Source organism: Chiloscyllium punctatum, chromosome 27 (genome assembly GCF_047496795.1).
Source record: "Chiloscyllium punctatum isolate Juve2018m chromosome 27, sChiPun1.3, whole genome shotgun sequence".
Taxonomy (NCBI): domain Eukaryota; kingdom Metazoa; phylum Chordata; class Chondrichthyes; order Orectolobiformes; family Hemiscylliidae; genus Chiloscyllium; species Chiloscyllium punctatum.
Window position 1 is genome coordinate 48,717,125 of NC_092765.1, and position 21,341 is coordinate 48,738,465.

A 21,341-nucleotide genomic window follows, 5' to 3' on the forward strand; every position below is an offset into this window, starting at 1 on the left:
AATCCTTCCCCTTTTTAACCCTGAAACAGTAATTGACCGTGTTGACATTCCTACTTTCTTTGGTTTAAAATTCAGCGATGACCGTGCTGCCCCCGTATCTACTAGGAAGACTACCTCTTCCCTACAGAGTCCCACCTTCAAGTTTATCAAGGGTTCCTGGTGGGTTCCCGGGGGCAGGAACCCCTGACACCCCTATTCTTCATCAAAATTCATAAGCGGAATTGCCCTCTCTTCCCTTTTCAGAGCCAGACATTCCCACTTAAAGTGCCCTATCTTTCCGCAATAATAGTATCCTGCCTGTGGAGACCTCCAGCTCTGCCCCTGTCGCTCGAACCCTCTATCAAACGCTCCCCCTTGTCCTCTCTGCCCTACATGCTGCCACCCACCGCTCCGGTTGGTCACTATTGGTTCTACTCTTTTCTTAACTACCTCATCAACCGTAGCTACCATCATTTTCACCTTCTGTTTCTGTCTCTCATCCTCTCTCTTTACAAACACTTTCTGTGCCTCTCTTAACAATTCATCTAATGGCTTTTCATTCCACCCTTCTATTTGCTGTATCTTTCTCTGTATGTCTGGCCATTCCTTTGTCACAAAAATGTACTTTCAAAAGACCCTGTGCCACTGGGTTCTCAGGGTTCATTCCAGAATATTTCCACATTGAGTCTCTTAATCTCTGCAAAAAAAAAGCTGAAGGAGTCTCATCTTTCTCCTGTCTAACTTCAAAGGCTTTAGTCAAATTCTGTGACTTCGGAACTGCCTCTCTTATACCTTTTAGAATTAGGTCTTTCAATTCCTTCATTTCTTCTCTATGCTCCGAATTTTGGTTTTCCCACTGGGGGTCTCTGAGGGGAAACTTCACCTCTCCCTGTCCAGCATCCCCATCTCCAATGGGGTGTTCCCTGTCCCATATTTTAATGGCTGCTCCCCATATAAGTCGCCTTTCTTCCCCAGTAAATAGTATATTCAAAATAGACATTAACTCAGCCCAGGTATACAGACTGGGCCCCAAAAATTGATCAGTTTGTTCAGACAACTCTACCGGATCCTCAACCAGGACCTTCATTTCTTTTTTTTTAAAATGTTCTGACCTCCCCACTGCTGAGGGTGACACTTACAAACCCAATCTCTTTGTCCCCTATTGGTACCTCCTGAAGGGGATAAGTCATTACGTTCTTCCCCTTTTTCTTTTTTTTAATGAAATATTGCAATATTTCTAGCTCCCCATAACTTCAAACACCAATTCATCAATTCATGCTTGACTAACTTTAAAGCCTGTTCCAAACTTGTAAATATATTTATATATTTACATTCATTTATTCAGTATTCAATATTCAAAATGTAAAATGCATACAGTTCTCAATTTTGAAATCCACTGTAATCACCCAGTTTTAGTCCCTTAATTTAAATCCAAAATTAGTTTTCTTAAGTAGTCCTGACCAATCATTGCTCAATTACAATACTATAGGTTGTGAAATAATCAGAGCTGCCTTAAAATTATTTGTCTATTCAAGTTTAAAGAAAAAACTTCTAATGCATGAACAATGGCCGAATCCAAGGTCACAGATATTAACCATAGGATCTTGTTTTTACTACAATCTAATGTTGAACTGAAACTTCAACTGTCCTCCATAAATCGCTTTCATGTAAAGATAAAAGAGATTAGTTAGAAACTGATAGTAAGGCAGTCATGACCTGTAAGAAGAACAGGAGTTATCATTCTTTTTTTTTTCATAATCTCTATAGAATCCTTAACCTTAAAATAAATCATGTTAAGTTTCCATAATTAGAATCAGATTCAAAACAGTCCCGGAACTCAAGCTCCAGGGAATAAAACGCAAACATTCAATCACCAACAAACAAATGTGCATTCAAACCAAATCACAAAGGGTTAAACTTTCGACCAGCTGTACAGCTCTCTTCATTCTCTCTCTCTCTCTCTCTCTCTCTCTCTCTCTCACTCATTGACAAATAAATTCAGATATTTACAAACCCAGTCTTTGTCCGACCTGAATTTTGGCCAAAAGAGGCGGGACGAAGAATGGATTCCTTAGTCCATATGAAGCAACAATATTTAATCATCTTTTTCCCCTGTACAAGTATTATTTTGCCAATTCCACAACATCCTCCCCAAAGAACTTTCTGGAGGTATGTTGTAAGGGACCCCGCCTCCAATTCCATTGCTTTTTCCTTCTTTTGTTTTCCCAGAGGCTTTTTCCTTACCCACGGCACAACCCATATTGAGTTCCTTCATTAGTCCCTTATTAACTACTAAAACTCAATCCCGGCCACCAAGGCAATACTTAAAAGTCAGGTTTCTTACCTTGGTCTGTGCACAGAGTTGCCTGGCCCCTTTGTGCCGTATTGTCTATCGAGCTCCTATCACTGACTGATTCAGATGTCTCTCTTGTGGGATTCGTACCAGTCGCCCAAGGGAGCAGACCAAACCAGGACACGAGACCGCTCCTCAATGGGGAACGGGACGCGTCTTCCCAGTGTCCAAGGCCAGCCACTCCCCCCGGTGATGGAAGAAAATCCCGGACGAGTCCCCAATTGTGAGAAACAAAGCCCACTCACTTCAATAATTTCAGTCCGAGACAAGATCTGAATCAGTAGTGCCATTTATTTTACACTTGCAAGTGGGTGTGCTGTCCAGTGTCTAAAAAGGCAGCGGACATACACACACTAAATTCAATTCATACATAACATTTATATGATTTGATGTCTATTGTTTTACACTGCTCCCTCCCCTGCTTACATCGTCCACTTCCCTAAGACCGGCCCCCATTACCCCTGTTTACCTCTTGTCTTATCCGTCCTTGTCTGTGATAAAATGCTTATTTCTGGTCTCACAAGACTGTTTGACCTTATCCTGCTATAGGTCATTGTTAGGCCTATCCTTTCTTCATCATTATCTACCCCCTTCATCTGTGCCTTTCCCGAGGCCGTTCTGATCCCTATGACCCTTTTAATTGGGGTTTGTTCCTGTGTTTTTGTAAAAGTGGGAAGCACATGTTTATACCTACTGTTTGTACAGGCGTATCTAGCTTAACTTCATCCCCTCACAACATCTTATCTACTTGCCCATAATGTCTACCTTCTGACATACAGTTTTAGCTAATACAAAAACAATTATATATTTCCTCCACATCGTTTCCATTCTTGTTGACTCAGCTCTTGGCTAAAACAATTACACACTGGTGTGAGTTCATTTTACTTTGTAAGATGGAATTGCATAATTGCAGAAGTAACATTAATTTACCTATATCCCATAATTTCCCCCTTTTCTTTAATTACCATTTGTTATCTTCTGCATTTTTCTTTTAGGGGCACCTGTTTCATCAAGGCTGTTTCAATCAGTCTTTGGGAGAGCCCTCGTATACAGGGTATGATCATTTTTATTAATTGTTACCCACCAAAAGAGAGCTGACACAAAGCCTGCTGCAATCTGGTTACGAGCCTTGAATTCATCAGGTACCCCCCCTAGGGACTCCTACAAAATCGAGATAAATCCGATCATCGAAAGAAGTGTCTAACAGTAATCTCTTACCCCTTCCCTTTTTCCCTCCTATCTTTTCCTTCTCAAATGCCAGGGTAAATGGAATTGCCAATTGTACAATTGCACATATCCCTCTCCAATCCGGAGGTAGCGTGGGTCTCAATATTTTGCCTCCACAGTCCCACCACAGATCCGCTCGGGGAACCTTTAGTGCTGAGTAGTTCCCTCCCTTCTCCATTTCGGTTACATTCTTAATTTCTGTACATAATTTCAGCTCGCCCAAATCTTTCGACTGACTTGTACCTCGTCTACACACACGATGTGTGATTTCCAACTGCGGCAGAAAACGGGGGGGAACTTTTACACATTTCCATGTATGTCTCTCTCATCATGTCTGTATCTCTGTAACTTGATTCCAGCTTCAACTTGCACAGATAACTGAGACCCAATCAACTTCACGTATAGACAAGCTCAGCTCCAGGTCATTTGTCCATTGCAGGAACCCACAGCAACCAAAGCAGAGTGCACAACAGGTGTTGTATTCCTTGTTGTGAAAATACGCAGTGATTCTGACAAATCCCTAGTTGAGATAACAGTTTGTTCTTCTTGCAAGTTTCTTTAGAAGAAAATATACAAAACACAGTTCTTAAAGCTATACATCAGCACTGAACTACACTACAATACTGAGCTATACTGTAACACTGAGCCATACTGCAACACTGAGCTATTTAATATAACAGTGAACTTTCCTGTAACATTGAACTATACTGCAGCACTGAGCTATAATGCAACACTGAGCTATACTGCAACACTGAGATAGAGTGCAGCACTGAACTGTACTGTAACACTGAACTGTACTGTAACACTGAGCTATACTGTAACACTGAGATAGAGTGCAGCACTGAACTATAGTGTAGCACTGAACTATACAGTAACACTGAACTATACTGCAACATTGAGCAAACCTGCAGCACTGAGCTATCCGGCAGCATTGAGGTATACTGCAACACTGCGCTTTACTGCAACACTAAATTATAAGACAACACTGAGCTATACTGTAGCACTGAACTATACTGTAGCACTGAGCTGTACTGGAACACTGAGCTATACTGTAACACTGAGCTGTACTGGAACACTGAGCTATACTGTAACACTGAACTATACAGCAACACGGAACTATACTGCAGCACTGAATGATACTGCAACATGAAACTATACAGTAGCACTGAGCTATACTGCAATACTGAACTATACTGTAACACTGAACTATTCTGTAACACTGAACTATATTGTAACACTGAGCTATACTGCAGCACTGAACTATACTGTAGCACTGAGCTGTACTGGAACACTGAGCTATACTGTAACACTGAGCTATACAGCAACACGGAACTATACTGCAGCACTGAACGATACTGCAATACAAAGCTATACTGAAACCCTGAGCTATTCTACAGTACTGAGCTATATTGCAGCACTCAATGATAATGTAACACTAAGCTATACTGCAACACTGAGCTATACTGCAGCACTGAACTATACTCCGACACCGAACTATACTGCAGCACTGAGCTATACTGCAACATGAAACTATACTGTAGCACTGAGCTATACTGCAATATTGAACTATACTGTAATACTAAGATATTCTGTAACACTGAACTATACTGTAACACTGAGCTATACGGTAACACTGAACTCTACTGCAGCACTGAACTATACTGCAACATGAAACTATACAGTAGCACTGAGCTATACTGCAATACTGAACTATACTGTAACACTGAACTATTCTGTAACACTGAACTATATTGTAACACTGAGCTATACTGCAGCACTGAACTATACTGCAACACCAAGCTATACTGAAACACTGACCGGTACCAAAACTCCGAATTATACTGCAACACTGAACTATACTGTAACACTGAATTATACTGTAAAACTCTGCTGTACTGTAACACTGAGCTATACTGCAGCACTCAACTATACTGTAACACTGAGCTGTACTGCAACACTGAACTATACTGAAACACTGACCAATACCATAATTTTGAACTATACTGCAACACAGAAATGTACTGTAGTACTGAACTATACTGCAGCATTGAGCTATGCTGCAACACTGAGCTGTACTGTAGTACTGAACAATAATGCAACATTGAGCTATACTGTAACACTGAGCTATACTGTAACACTGAACTATACTGCAGTACTGAACTATACTATAACACTGAACTATACTGTAACACTGAGCTATACTGCAGCACTGAGATAGAGTGCAGCACTGAACTGTACTGTAACACTGAACTGTACTGTAACACTGAACTGTACTGTAACACTGAGATAGAGTGCAGCACTGAACTATAGTGTAGCACTGAACTATACAGTAACACTGAACTATATTGCAACATTGAGCAAACCTGCAGCACTGAGCTATCCGGCAGCATTGAGGTATACTGCAACACTGCGCTTTACTGCAACACTAAATTATAAGACAACACTGAGCTATACTGTAGCACTGAACTATACTGTAGCACTGAGCTGTACTGGAACACTGAGCTATACTGTAACACTGAACTATACAGCAACCCGGAACTATACTGCAGCACTGAACGATACTGCAACATGAAACTATACAGTAGCACTGAGCTATACTGCAATACTGAACTATACTGTAACACTGAACTATTCTGTAACACTGAACTATATTGTAACACTGAGCTATACTGCAGCACTGAACTATACTGTAGCACTGAGCTGTACTGGAACACTGAGCTATACTGTAACACTGAGCTATACAGCAACACGGAACTATACTGCAGCACTGAACGATACTGCAATACAAAGCTATACTGAAACCCTGAGCTATTCTACAGTACTGAGCTATATTGCAGCACTCAATGATAATGTAACACTAAGCTATACTGCAACACTGAGCTATACTGCAGCACTGAACTATACTCCGACACCGAACTATACTGCAGCACTGAGCTATACTGCAACACGAAACTATACTGTAGCACTGAGCTATACTGCAATATTGAACTATACTGTAATACTAAGATATTCTGTAACACTGAACTATACTGTAACACTGAGCTATACGGTAACACTGAACTCTACTGCAGCACTGAACTATACTGCAACATGAAACTATACAGTAGCACTGAGCTATACTGCAATACTGAACTATACTGTAACACTGAACTATTCTGTAACACTGAACTATATTGTAACACTGAGCTATACTGCAGCACTGAACTATACTGCAACACCAAGCTATACTGAAACACTGACCGGTACCAAAACTCCGAATTATACTGCAACACTGAACTATACTGTAACACTGAATTATACTGTAAAACTCTGCTGTACTGTAACACTGAGCTATACTGCAGCACTCAACTATACTGTAACACTGAGCTGTACTGCAACACTGAACTATACTGAAACACTGACCAATACCATAATTTTGAACTATACTGCAACACAGAAATGTACTGTAGTACTGAACTATACTGCAGCATTGAGCTATGCTGCAACACTGAGCTGTACTGCAACACTGAACAATAATGCAACATTGAGCTATACTGTAACACTGAGCTATACTGTAACACTGAACTATACTGTAACACTGAACTATACTGCAGTACTGAACTATACTATAACACTGAACTATACTGTAACACTGAGCTATACTGCAGCACTGAAAAAATACTGCAGTATTGAGCTATACTGCAGAACTGATCTATACTACAACTCTGAACTATACTGCAGCACTGAGCTATCCTGCAGCACTGATTTATACTGAAACACTGAACCATACTGCAACACAGAACTATACTGCAATACTGTGCTATACTGCAGCATTGACCTATACTGCAGCACTGAGCTATACTGTAGCACTGACCGATGCTGCAGCACTGAGCTATACAGCAAGGCTGAACTATACTGCAGCATTGAACTATACTTTAACATTGAGCTATACTGTAATGCTCAGCTAAACTGTAACACCAAGCTCTACTGCAACACTGAACTACGCTGCAGCAGAGCTATACTGCAACACTGAGCTATACTGCAACACTAAACTATACTGCCATACTGATCTATACTGCAACACAGAACTATACTGTAACACTGAGTTATACTGCAACACTGAACTATACTGCAACATGAACTATACTGTAGCACTGAGCTATACTGCAGGACTGATCTACGCTGCAACACTGAACTATACTGCAACACTGAACCATACTCTAACACTGAGCTATAATGTAACACTGAGCTATACTGCAACACTGAGATATTCTGCAAGGCTGGGCGATAATGTGACACTGAACTATACTGCAGCAATGAACTATGCTGCAACACTGAACTAAGCTATACTATAACACTGAGCTATACTGCAGCACTGAACTATACTGCAGCACTGAGCTGTACTGCAGCACTGAGCTGTGCTGCAACACTGAGCTGTACTGCAGTACTGAGCTATACTGCAGCATTGAGCTATACTGCAGCACTGAGCTATACTGCAACAATGAGATATACTGCAACACTGAACTATAGTGGAACAATGAGATATACTGCAACACTGATTTATACTGCAACACTGAACTATACTGCAACACTGAGCTATACTGTAACACTGAGCAATACTGCAGCACTGAACTATACTGAAAAACTGATCTATATTGTTGTAACACTGAACTATAATGAAACTCTGAGCTACACTGCAACAGTGAACACTGAAAATGTAGGGGAATGGGTCTGGGTGGGTTGCTCTTCGGAGGGTCGGTCTGGACCTGTTGGGCCGAATGACCTGTTTCCACACTGTAAGTAATCTAATCTAATACTGCAACACTGAACTATACTGCAGCACAGAGCTATACTGCAGCACTGAACTATACTGTAGCACTGAGCTGTATTGCAGTACTGAGCTATTACTGCAACACTGAGCTATACTGCAGCACTGAGCTATACTGCAACACTGATTTATACTGAAACACTGAGCTATACTGCAACACTGAGCTATACTGCAGCACTGAGCTGTACTGCAGCACTGAGCTATACTGTAACACTGAGCTATACTGCAGCACTGAGCTAAACTGTAACACTGAGCTATACTGCAACACTGAGCTGTACTGCAGCACTGAGCTGTACTGCAGCACTGTGCTATACTGCAGCACTGAGCTAAACTGTAACACTGAGCTATACTGAAAAACTGAACTATACTGCAACACTGAGCTACACTGCCAAACAGAACCATACTGCAGCACTGAGCTATACTGCAACACTGAGCTATACTGCAGCACTGAGCTGTACTGCAACAATGAGATATACTGCAACACTGATTTATACTGAAACACTGAGCTATACTGCAACACTGAGCTATACTGCAGCACTGAGCTGTACTGCAGCACTGAGCTATACTGTAACACTGAGCTATACTGCAGCACTGAGCTAAACTGTAACACTGAGCTATACTGCAACACTGAGCTGTACTGCAGCACTGAGCTGTACTGCAGCACTGTGCTATACTGCAGCACTGAGCTAAACTGTAACACTGAGCTATACTGAAAAACTGAACTATACTGCAACACTGAGCTACACTGCCAAACAGAACCATACTGCAGCACTGAGCTATACTGCAACACTGAGCTATACTGCAGCACTGAGCTGTACTGCAGCACTGAGCTATACTGTAACACTGAGCTATACTGCAGCACTGAGCTATACTACAGCACTGAACTATAGTTCAGCATTGAGATATACTGCAACACTGAGCTATACTGCGACATTGATCTATACTGCAACACGGGACTATACTGCATCACAGAGCTTTACTGCAACACTAAGCAATACTCCAGCACTGACCTATGCTGCAGCACTGAGCAATACTGCAACACTGGGCGATACTGCAACACTGAACGATATTGCAACATTGAACTATACTGCAACACAGAACAATAATGCAACACTGAGCTATACTGCAACACAGTGCTATACTGCAGCACTGACCTATGCTGCTGCACTGAGCAATACTGCAGGACTGAACTATACTGTAGCACTGAGCTATACTGCAGCACTGAGCTATAATGTAACACTGGGCTATACTGCAACACTGAGCTACACTGCAGCACTGAACAATACTCCATCACTGAACAATGCTGAAACACTGAGCTATACTGCAACACTGAGCTATACTGCAACACTGGACTATACTGCAGCACTGAACTATACTACAACATTGAGCTATACTGCAACATTGAACAATGCTGCAGCACTGAACTATACTGCAACGTTGAACAATGCTGCAACACTGATTTGTACTGCAGCGCTGAACTATACTGTAACATTAAACTATACTGCAGCACTGAGCTATACTGTAACACTGAGCGATACTGCAGCACTGAGCTATACTGTAACATTCAGTTATACTGTAACTCTGAACTATACTCCAACACTGAACTATACTGTAACACTGAGCTATACTGCAACACTGAGCTACACTGCAACACTGAACTATACTCCATCACTGAACAATGCTGAAACACTGAGCTATACTGCAACACTGAGCTATACTGCAACACTGGACTATACTGCAGCACTGAACTATACTACAACATTGAGCTATACTGCAACATTGAACAATGCTGCAGCACTGAACTATACTGCAACGTTGAACAATGCTGCAACACTGATTTGTACTGCAGCGCTGAACTATACTGTAACATTAAACTATACTGCAGCACTGAGCTATACTGTAACACTGAGCGATACTGCAGCACTGAGCTATACTGTAACATTGAGTTATACTGTAACTCTGAACTATACTCCAACACTGAACTATACTGCAGCACTGAACTATACTGTAACACTGAGCTATTCTGAAAGGCTGAGCTATAATGTGACACTGAACTGTACTGCAACACTGAGCTATACTGCAAGACTAAACTATGCTTCAGCACTGAGTTATACTACAACACTGAACTATACTCTAACACTGAGGTATACTGGACCACTGAGCTATTCTGCAGCACTGAGCAACACTGCACCATTGAACTACACTGCAACACTGAACAATACAGCAACTCTGAACTATACTGCAACACTGAGATGTAAAGTAACACGGAGCTATACTGCAACACTGAACTTTACTGTAACACTGAGCTTTACTGTGTTGGACTTTGGCTCAATCTACCAGCTTCCTTTCCTCTATGTGTGAGCCGAGTCCTGCGTGTTCTTTCAATGAAGCAACAGGAGAAGATATTCGGTCTCAAACTCTTAATTTATTTTAGCAGTAAGTGGATAAAGTATCTGGGTCTAGGTCTTCCTGTCCCTGACAAACAGCACAATGTGTCAGTTCATGAAGTCCGAATTATTCCTGTCCCTGACCCAGTCTTTTATACAGTACAGAACGTCATGCAATCACTGAGGTGGGATTGTCTTCTGATTGGCTGTTGATCTGACTCCACTCTCCGCCCCCTCGCATTCCCAGATGTCTAACCCCATGTGGCCTCCTTCTGCCCGCGAAACAGAGCACCACGTGACCTCCTCTTGCGCGCGAAACAAATACATCATTAAAGGCTTCTGAATGCCATATGGACGAAGCCATATATTTACAAGTCCCCCTTTTGGTCTCATGAAAATGAGACCAACAAACCAGTTCTATACATCACATTCGCTCTCCGATGCATAGTCTTCCCTTCCTGCCAAAACCATGGTTTCCATCTCCATCTGTGACATCTGGTAGGGCAGGGGAGCCTTCCCTTCAATTGCTGTGATGATTACCCTGTTCAAGAGAGATCTAATACAGGGGATACAACAACATCCACACAACACTAACGCAGTCATCATACCAACGAGGGACATAAACACAGACACAATCAATCCTTTCCATTTCCCAAACCATGAGTCGAAAATGCCTCCTAGAGGGTTGTCAATACCTGAATGTTCATGCATTTCTTCAGACAAGTTCTTAGTCCTTCCAGGACTCTGGTTACCGAGCCATCAGGTGCTGTATTGTTGGGGATGAACGTACAACATTGATCTCCGAACATAGAGCACACTCCCCCCTTTTCTGCTAGCAACATATCTAAGGCCATTCTATTTTGTACTGTCATCAATGAGGTCGCTGCCAATTGTTCAGAGAGTCCCGCCACCGCATCTCTAGTTCTATTGGCTAGCCTGAGCACATTGTAATGTAAATAGTTAATTCGGTTGATGTTTTTATTCGGCGTGACTGGGAATAAAACACCGAAAATTGGGAGATTCTCAAATCCTGCTGCTACCTGGTCTTCCAATTTATATTCATCAGGTACACCGTGGGGAATACCTATTGCATCTATGTAAGTGGTTGAGCCAGAAGTGACATCAAACAAATCCCTACGTGTTCATACATGCGGATGTATTCCCTGTTGTCGTTCTCCTAAGAGGAATAAGGATAACCCTAGCCTGACCATTGCACAGGTTCCAGACCAATCTGGAGGTAGACTAATATGCAGTGTTCTATCTCCACAGTACCAAAAAAGATCAGTGGCCCAAACCATTGTGTTAGCATTCTGCCAGCCGGTTACATCAATCGTGTCCTGACACCAGTCAGCGGGCACGTCTCCCAAGATTGTATTAGAACTTCACGCGAAACAAGTGTAATCGTTGGACCTTGGGGTAAACCCTGGAGGTAACGTGGAATTCTTTACAGGTGGGAAAATAGCACTAAAGGTGGTACAATTCGGAGGGTCTGCCTGCATGGTGAGGGCCATCATGCAGTGAAATCCTGCTGGGTCTATATTAGGGAACAATGGGGCTGGGGGGTAGTAAATAGGGTTGGCTTGGCCAAGGAACACGCGACGCAATTACTCATATTCATTGAGGTTGTGGTCGCTGTCATCCAGTCCAGCCATAGATTCTTATCCCCGTACCCGGTGGCTAATTTAATAATGTCCCTTCTCGTGAGGTTATTGTAGTCTATTACCACGACTCCTAAACTTGGTTCTACCACCATGCTTGTTGTGTTTTTGGTTTGTGGCTGGTTCGTAGGAGGGTCCACTAAGGATACCTTCACTAGTCCCATGGTATCCACTCCTGATTGATCTACACCTATTACAAAATAAAAGCTTCTGTCATCAATCCCACAGTAAATCTGGATCTCTTTGGGACCAGGGTTAATGTCGAATCTTGTCAGGGTTAACAAGAGTGGATTTTTTAGCTCTGAGGAATGATCGAGTTGCCCCTTAGTCAGGCTCACATGGTCTCAAGCTTTCCATCTATTATCCGAAGGTGACGATTTCTGGGGTGTCCATCGTACCCCAGTCCATGTTAATACATGATCCCACGACGGGCATGGGTCATAGTAAATGGCGTAGATGCAAAGATATACATCATACCCCCTCCAGCTCCCTGTATCTTGGCCACAGTCAATTACTTCACATAAGTCAAACTGGTATGTTGTACCACGCTTTTTATCATGTCTGATGTGTACCCGGCTCCCCGCTTCCCTTACACATTTGTCTGCCTCTTGTCCTGTTGATCTTTTGTTCCTGGAACTTTCTCCCTCACCTGTGTGTTTGTCCCTTGTGGTTGATACCCCTATTAACAGCGGCATAACACTTATACATAAAATAATAGCAAAAACTCCGCACCACAACAGCCGAGAGTAGTGTGGGCTCCTTACAGAGATGAACATTATGTCCTTTACACAACTTTCCTATATGTTTTAAACAAAATCTTCTTGTTTTCCGGTCCTGTCCTCACTTATGGTCTCCAGAAAAACCTTTCCTTGGAGATCTTTAGAACCTCTCCCCCTTTTTCCAGGACCCTCTTCCTGCAAAAGTTAAAAGTTTAAGACCGTTCTACTCTTTTTCTGTTCTTATTTGTTCTAGAGTTCTCGTTGGCGGTTCCGTGGCTGCACACTGGCTCCAATGGTACCAGCTTTCTCCTTTCCCCTGTAGTCTGACTGCATGAGATGTCCTCTCCACCACCTTGTAAGGTCCTGTCTACCTTGGCTCCCACCACTTCCGTTTGATCACCTTCAGCAGGACGCAGTCTGTGGTAGATGGTGCCTGGCTCTGTCGGTCCCCCTTTGCCGATGCAACCTGTTTGGAGAAAGCTGACACCAAAGCTGTTAGTTGGTCATAGTAAGGTTTGTACCTTAGAGAGGCTCCTCCTCCCTCTAACATCTGTATTCCAGATCCTGGTCCTGGGAACTGCTGCTCTGTTGTTAGCTCGTTTTGGGTGAACCCTGTGATAGAGTTTACTGAGCTTCTAATGGATAGTAAAGCTAAGAGTAGGGCATCCACCCAACTTAACTCTGTTTGTGCACACACTTTTCCTATTTTTCCTTTTATGGAGTGATTCATTCTTTCCACTTTTCCCTGTGACTGAGGATGATACACTGTCCCAAATGCATGTTTCAGTCCTAAAGCTGCTTCAACTTCTTGCAGGTCTTTGTTCTTGAAATGTGTGCCATTATCTGACCTGACTCTCTTTGGAAACCCATGCATTGGAATGTATTGGTTTATCAAGAATTTGATCACTGTTTTTGCGTCTTCCTTTTTCGCAGATAGCGCTTCTGGCCAACCACTGCTACCAAAAGGTATCTGTTTACTCTCTCTATCATGTCAGTGTAGTCGATCACTATTTCCTGACCTGGCATTCTTGGGAGAGGGAATTTTCCCTCGTGTGGTTTCACTGTTGCTCTCACATTGTATTCTGTACACGTTTTACATTCTCTGATGTAATTTTCAATCACTGCTGTCAAGAACGGATGCCACCAATGTGTCAGATACCTCTGCATCTGTGTTTTTCCACAATGGGTCAACCCATGAGCTTCCTGGAGCATGGAAGCTATCAAACCTGGGGGTAGGACTGGTCTACTGTCGGGTGACCTCCAAATCCCTTCTGACTCTGTGGCCCCTCTCTCTCTCCAAACTGTTAGTTCATGAGGAGAGGCTTTCTGCTGCTCTTTTATTAACACATTTACATCGCAGGCTGGCAGCAGGTCATACACTGTTCTCTCTGTTTGCATCATTATGTACTGGGCTGCATATCCTGCTGCTTTTTTTGTGTTTTTCCCACTGTTCTGTAGAACAACCTGGGATGTCGGGATTACTCTCCATTGCCTCTTTTACTTCCTTAGGCATCCCTGCCATAACGGCATTTCTAAATAACGTGGTCTGTAGCTGACCCGACCCTGGATGGCTCCCCGCAGTATCTGTCCACGTGCCCTTACATCTGGCCAAAAAGGCAGGCATATCCTCACCCTCCTTCATTGTGAAGGTGAGTGAGTACATCGCTCCCAGTGGAATCGGAAATCTATCCCTCATTGCCCTTCCCACACCGGTGGCATGCTGCGTGAACGGGTCTGAATCAGGTAGAGAGGTGGTCCCCGCAGAGGCTTCAATCTGCTAGATTTCCCACATACTCAATTGTTTGCCCAACAATGCTCTCCAGTCACCCATAGCTAACTTGTGGCCTCGTGTGTATTGGCAAAATGTAGTCATCCAGGGCCCACCTCCCTCCATTTTATCCAGGATGCAGTTCATGTCAGTAAATGTGAAGGGCTGATAAACATCCCCCATATAGGAGCCTCTCTAAATTAATGGCATTTGGTGGTGCTGATACTTTGTGGGTTGTCGTAATGTGTCTCTTTGACGCAGGTTATATCTTGTTTCAGGTAGGGGCTTCAGTGGAGGGCTGTGTTCCGTATGTATTGGGAGTGAGCCTGCCAAAGTGACGGGGTAGGTGTGTGGGTCATCCTCTGTCAGGGATTCTTCGTCCTCAATTTCTGTACTATGTTGAGATGCCTCCTCATCCAATTTCTCGCTATCTCTTTCTTCCCTCAAATCTCTCCTTCTTCTGTCTAAGAACCCGTCATCCAATAACTGATCTGAGTCATATAATCTTCCCCTCTTTTCACTCTCAGCACTATACGGTGTCGAGTGAGCATCTGGCTCTTGCACTGATGAATGTCTCCCCTGTTTTGGCTGTTCTTTGTTTCTGTTGTGTGTCATTATCACCCTGCTGGCTTCCTCCGCTTCCTGAACTCTCTGTTCGGCTTCTAGTCTTAGTTTTTCTACTTTTCTGATGCTTTCTTCTACTGCTTTCTCCAGTCTCTCGTTTGTTACGTTGTACTCTCTTGTTCCTACTTCTTGCACATCTAACACCCCTTCTTGAACATACATGAGTGGCATTTGTGTTACAGGATATGGGGGCGGTGGTTGTACCCCAGGCAATTTAGGATATACTGGCGCAGATGGTCCTGCCTTTTCTGTCTCCTTTGAAAGTTCTATTTTAGAGGTACCACCTACTCTCTTTTGTAATGTTTCTACCACTACACAGGCTAACATCATGTTGTGCAGATGAATCCTTCTCTCTTCTTTCTCCCTGCCTTCTTTTGTCCACTTTCTTCTAACCAATATTGACCCTTTCTTTCCCTTCATGTGATCTTCTACTTCTAGTTTAGCTTGCTCGTCTGCTTTTCGTAAAAATGGCGACAATTTCTTCCTCTCCTCATCTTTAGGGACTTTGCCCTGTTTTTGTAATTCTTCCCAAACCTTGTCATATTTCTCCATCATTGTTTTTTGTTTGTTCTTTGTGAGCCCACTGACTAACTGACTTCTGGCTTTACCCCACTAATGTTTTATGAGCAACATTAAGTTGGAAGAACATCCTCCATATTCTTCACACTCTTTATCAAACTCCCCTTCCATTTTATGTATTTTTTTTTAATCCTCCCGTCCAGTAGTCAGTTGGTTTGGATGTAATATAACCGAGCAACCAACCCAATCAGAGACAAATCCGGTGGCCAGTCAGTTTGTATGGACTACACCCGAGCAACTGACCCTTTCAGTGAGAATTATCAGCAGTTTCGTTGTCACCGTTAGGTTTCCACTGCCGACTCTCTCTCGCTGAGACACCACCGTCTTTGTCTTCAAGACACTGCTGGCTTTTCTGCCACCCTCCGTACATTCCCCAATATAATTTAAAAACTTACAACACATCAATCATAAACCAAAATTTGTGAGCGTTGCTTTTATGAGATCCTGCTCAATGGACTTTCAACCTCCTCACACTTACGTACCTTGTTGCTTTTATGGGGACTCTAAACCCACGGGACTTTAAACCCGTACGTATTATATCAATACTTTATCCACTTACTATTACTAGGACAGTTGCAGTATAATGACAACAATCAATTTGGTCTCTCCAATTGCAGAACTTCGATATAAACAGGTGTCTGCTCACCTTTTTATGCGGCGCCGCTTGTTGTTGTCATCAGACGTCAGTTGTCCGTTGTTTCTATTTTTGTCTCTTTTCCGTCACTTCTCCGTCTTCAATCATGTCGGGGTCACCAAATTGTTGGACTTTGGCTCAATCTACCAGCTTCCTTTCCTCGATGTGTGAACCGAGTCCTGCGTGTTCTTTCAATGAAGCAACAGGAGAAGATATTCAGTCTCAAACTCTTAGTTTATTTTAGCAGTAAGTGGATAAAGTATACAGAGCTCTGGGTCTAGATCTTCCTGTCCCTGACAAACAGCAAAGTGTGTGAGTTCATGAAGTCCGACCTATTCCTGTCCCTGACCCAGTCTTTTATACAGTACAGAACGTCATGCAATCACTGAGGTGGGATTGTCTTCTGATTGGCTGTTGATCTGACTCCACTCTCCGCCCCCTCGCATTCCCAGATGTCTAACCCCATGTGGCCTCCTTCTGCCCACGAAACAGAGCACCACGTGACCTCCTCTTGCGCGCGAAACAAATACATCATCAAAGGCTTCTGAATGCCATGTGGACGAAGCCATACATTTACAACTGCAACACTGAATTATCCTACATCACTGAGCTATGCTGTAACATTGATCTATACTGCAACACTGAACCATACTGCATTACAGAGCTTGATTGCAACACTGTGCGATACTGCAGCACTGACCTATGCTGCAACACTGAGCAATACTGTAACACTGAGCTATACTTCAGCACTGAGCTGTACTGTAGCACTGAGCTATTCTGCAACACTGAGCTATACTGCAACACTGAGCAATACTGCAGCACTGAGCTATACTGCAACACTGAGCTATACTGCAGCACTGAGCAATACCGCAGGACTGAGCTATACTGCAACACTGAACTATACTGCAACACTGAGCTATACTGTAACACCGAGCTATACTGCAGCACTGAGCAATACTGCAGAACTGAGCTATACTGCAGAACTGAACTATACTGTAACACTGAACAATACTGCAACTCTGTGCTATACTGCAGCACTGAACTATACTGCAGCACTGAACTATACTGCAGCACTGAGCTCTACTGCAGCACTGAGCAATACTGCAGGACTGAGCTATACTGCAGCACTGAACTATACTGTAACACTGAACTATACTGTAACACTGAGCAATACTGCAGCACTGAACTATACTGCAGCACTGAGCTACACTGCCACACTGAATGATACTGCAGCACTGAGCTATACTGCAACACTGAGCTAATCTGCAACACTGTGCTATACTGCAGCACTGAACTATGCTGCTGTGCTGAGCTATACTGCCACACTGAATGATACTGCAGCACTGAGCTATACTGTAACGCTGTGCTAATCTGTAACACTGAGCTCTACTGCAACACTGACCTATACTGCAGCACTGAACTATACAGGAATACTTGTGGGATATAGGTAGTGTTACTTCTGCAATTATAATTACTTATACAAAGTAAATGAACTCATATCAGTGTGTAATTGTTTCAGCCAAGAGCTGAGTCAACAAGAATGAAAACTATGTGGAGGAAATACATAATTGCTTTTGTATTAGCTGAAATTGTATGCAAGAATGAAACGTGACTACAAAACAGTGATAGATATTACAGACGAATAGATAAGATGCTGCAAGGGTAGCAAGTTAAGCTAGATACGCCTGTACAAACAGTAGGTATAAACATCTGTTTCCCACTTTTACAGAAACACAGGAACAAACCCCAATTAAAAGGGTCATAAGGATCAGTATGGTAGGGGAAGGCACAGATGAAGGGAGTAGATAATGGTGAAGAAAGGATATGCCGAACAATGACCCACAGCGGGATGAGGTCAAACGGCCTTGTGAGGCCAGAAATAAGCATTTTGTCACAGACAAGGCCGGATAAGGCAAGAGGTAAACAGGAGTAATGGGGCCAGTCTTAGGGAAGTGGAAGATGAAAACAGTGGAGGAGCAATGAAATAAAAAAAAAGAAACCAAATTATATAAATATCGGGTATTAATTGAATTCAATGTGTGTGTCCCTTGCCTTGTAGACAGTGGACATCACACCCTCTTGCAAGAGTAAAATAAAGGACACTACTGATTCAGATTTTGTCCCGGACTGAAATTATTGAAGTGTGTGAGCTTAGTTTCTCACAGTTAGGGGCTGTCTGGAATGTTCTTCCATCGCCGGGGGGAGTGGCTGGCCCTGGACACTGGGAAGACGCGTCCCGTTCCCAATTGAGGAGCGGTCTCGTGTCCTGGTTTGGTCCGCTCCCTTGGGTGACTGGTACACATCCCACAAGAGAGACATCTGAATCAGACAGTGACAGGAGGTCGATAGAAAAGACGGCGAAAAGGGGCAATAGACAATAGACAATAGACAATAGACAATAGACAATAGATGCAGGAGTAGGCCATTCTGCCCTTCGAGCCTGCACCGCCATTCAATATGATCATGGCTGATCATTCCTAATCAGTATCCTGTTCCAGCCTTATCTCCATACCCCTTGACTCCACTATCTTTAAGAGCTCTATCCAATTCTTTCTTAAAAGAATCCAGAGACTGGGCCTCCACTGCCCTCTGGGGCAGAGCATTCCACACAGCCACCACTCTCTGGGTGAAGTAGTTTCTCCTCATCTCTGTCCTAAATGGTCTACCCCGTATTTTTAAGTTGTGTCCTCTGGTTCGGCACTCCCCCATCAACGGAAATATGTTCCCTCCTGCCAGAGTGTCCAGTCCTTTCATAAGCCTATACGTTTCAATCAGATCCCCTCTCAGTCTTCTAAACTCAAGGGTATACAAGCCCAGTCGCTTCAGTCTTTCCGTGTAAGGCAATCCTGCCATTCCAGGAACTGACCTCGTGAACCTACGCTGCACTCCCTCAATAGCCAGAATGTCTTTCCTCAAATTTGGAGACCAGAACTGTACACAGTACTCCAGGTGTGGTCTCACCAGGGCCCTGTACAGCTGCAGAAGCACCTCTTTGCTTCTATACTCAATCCCTCTTGTTATGAAGGCCAGCATGCTATTTGCCTTCTTCACGACCTGCTGTACCTGCATGCTTGCCTTCATTGACTGGTGGACAAGAACACCCAGATCTCTCTGAACAGCCCCTTTACCTAATTTGATACCATTGAGGTAGTAATCTGCCTTCCTGTTCTTGCCACCAAAGTGGATAACCAGACATTTATCCACATTAAACTGCATCTGCCATGCATCTGCCCACTCACCTAACTTGTCCAGGTCACCCTGTAATCCCCTAACATCCTCATCACATTTCACCCTACCACCTAGCTTTGTGTCATCAGCAAATTTGCTAATGTTATTGCTGATACCATCTTCTATATCATTTACATATATTGTAAAAAGCTGCGGTCCCAGCACGGATCCCTGCGGTACCCCACTGGTCACTGCCTGCCATTTCGAAATGGAGCCGTTAATCACTACCCTTTGTTTCCTATTAGCCAACCAATTCTCTATCCAATCTAGTACTTTGCCCCCAATCCCGTGCGCCCTAATTTTACTCACTAACCTCTTGTGTGGGACTTTATCAAAAGCTTTCTGAAAGTCCAGGTACACTACATCCACTGGATCTCCCTCGTCCATCTTCCGAGTTACATCCTCAAAAAATTCAAGAAGATTAGTCAAGCATGATTTCCCCTTCATAAATCCATGCTGACTCTGTCCTATCCTGTTACTATTATCCAGATGTGCCGTAATTTCATCCTTTATAATAGACTCCAGCATCTTTCCCACCACTGAGGTCTGACTAACTGGTCTATAATTTCCTGCTTTCTCCCGCCCACCCTTCTTAAAAAGTGGCACAACATTAGCCGCCCTCCAATCCTCAGGAACCGACCCCGATTCTATTGAACTCTGGAAAATAATCACCAGCGCATCCACGATTTCCCGAGCCACCTCCTTCAGTACCCTGGGATGCAGGCCATCAGGTCCCGGAGACTTATCAACCTTCAGACCTAACAGTCTCTCCAACACCAAATCCTGGCAAATAGAAATTCCCTTAAGTTCAGGTCCTTCAGCCACTGTTACCTCAGGGAGATTGCTTGTGTCTTCCCCAGTGAACACAGATCTGAAGTACCCATTTAATTCCTCTGCCATTTCTTCGTTCCCAGTAATATATTCCCCTGCTTCTGTCTTCAAGGGCCCAATTTTTGTCCTAACCATTTTTTTGCCTTGGACATACCTAAAAAAGCTTTTACTATCCTCCTTTATATTCTTGGCCAGTTTACCTTCGTACCTCATTTTTTCTCTGCGTATTTCCTTCTTACTAATCCTCTGTTGTTCTTTAAAAGCTTCCCAGTCCTCCGTTTTCCCGCTTATCTTCGCTAAGTTATACTTTTTCTCTTTTAACCTTATATGTTTCTTTACTTCCCTTGTCAGCCACGGCCGCCCATGTCTCCTCCTGGGATCTTTCTTCCTTTTAGGAATGAACTGATCCTGCATCTTCTGCATTATACACAGAAATATCCGCCATTGTTCCTCCACGGTCTTCCCTGTTAAGGTATTAAACCATTGAACTTTGGCCAGTTGCTCCCTCATAGCTCCATATTTCCCTTTATTCAACTGAAATATTGTC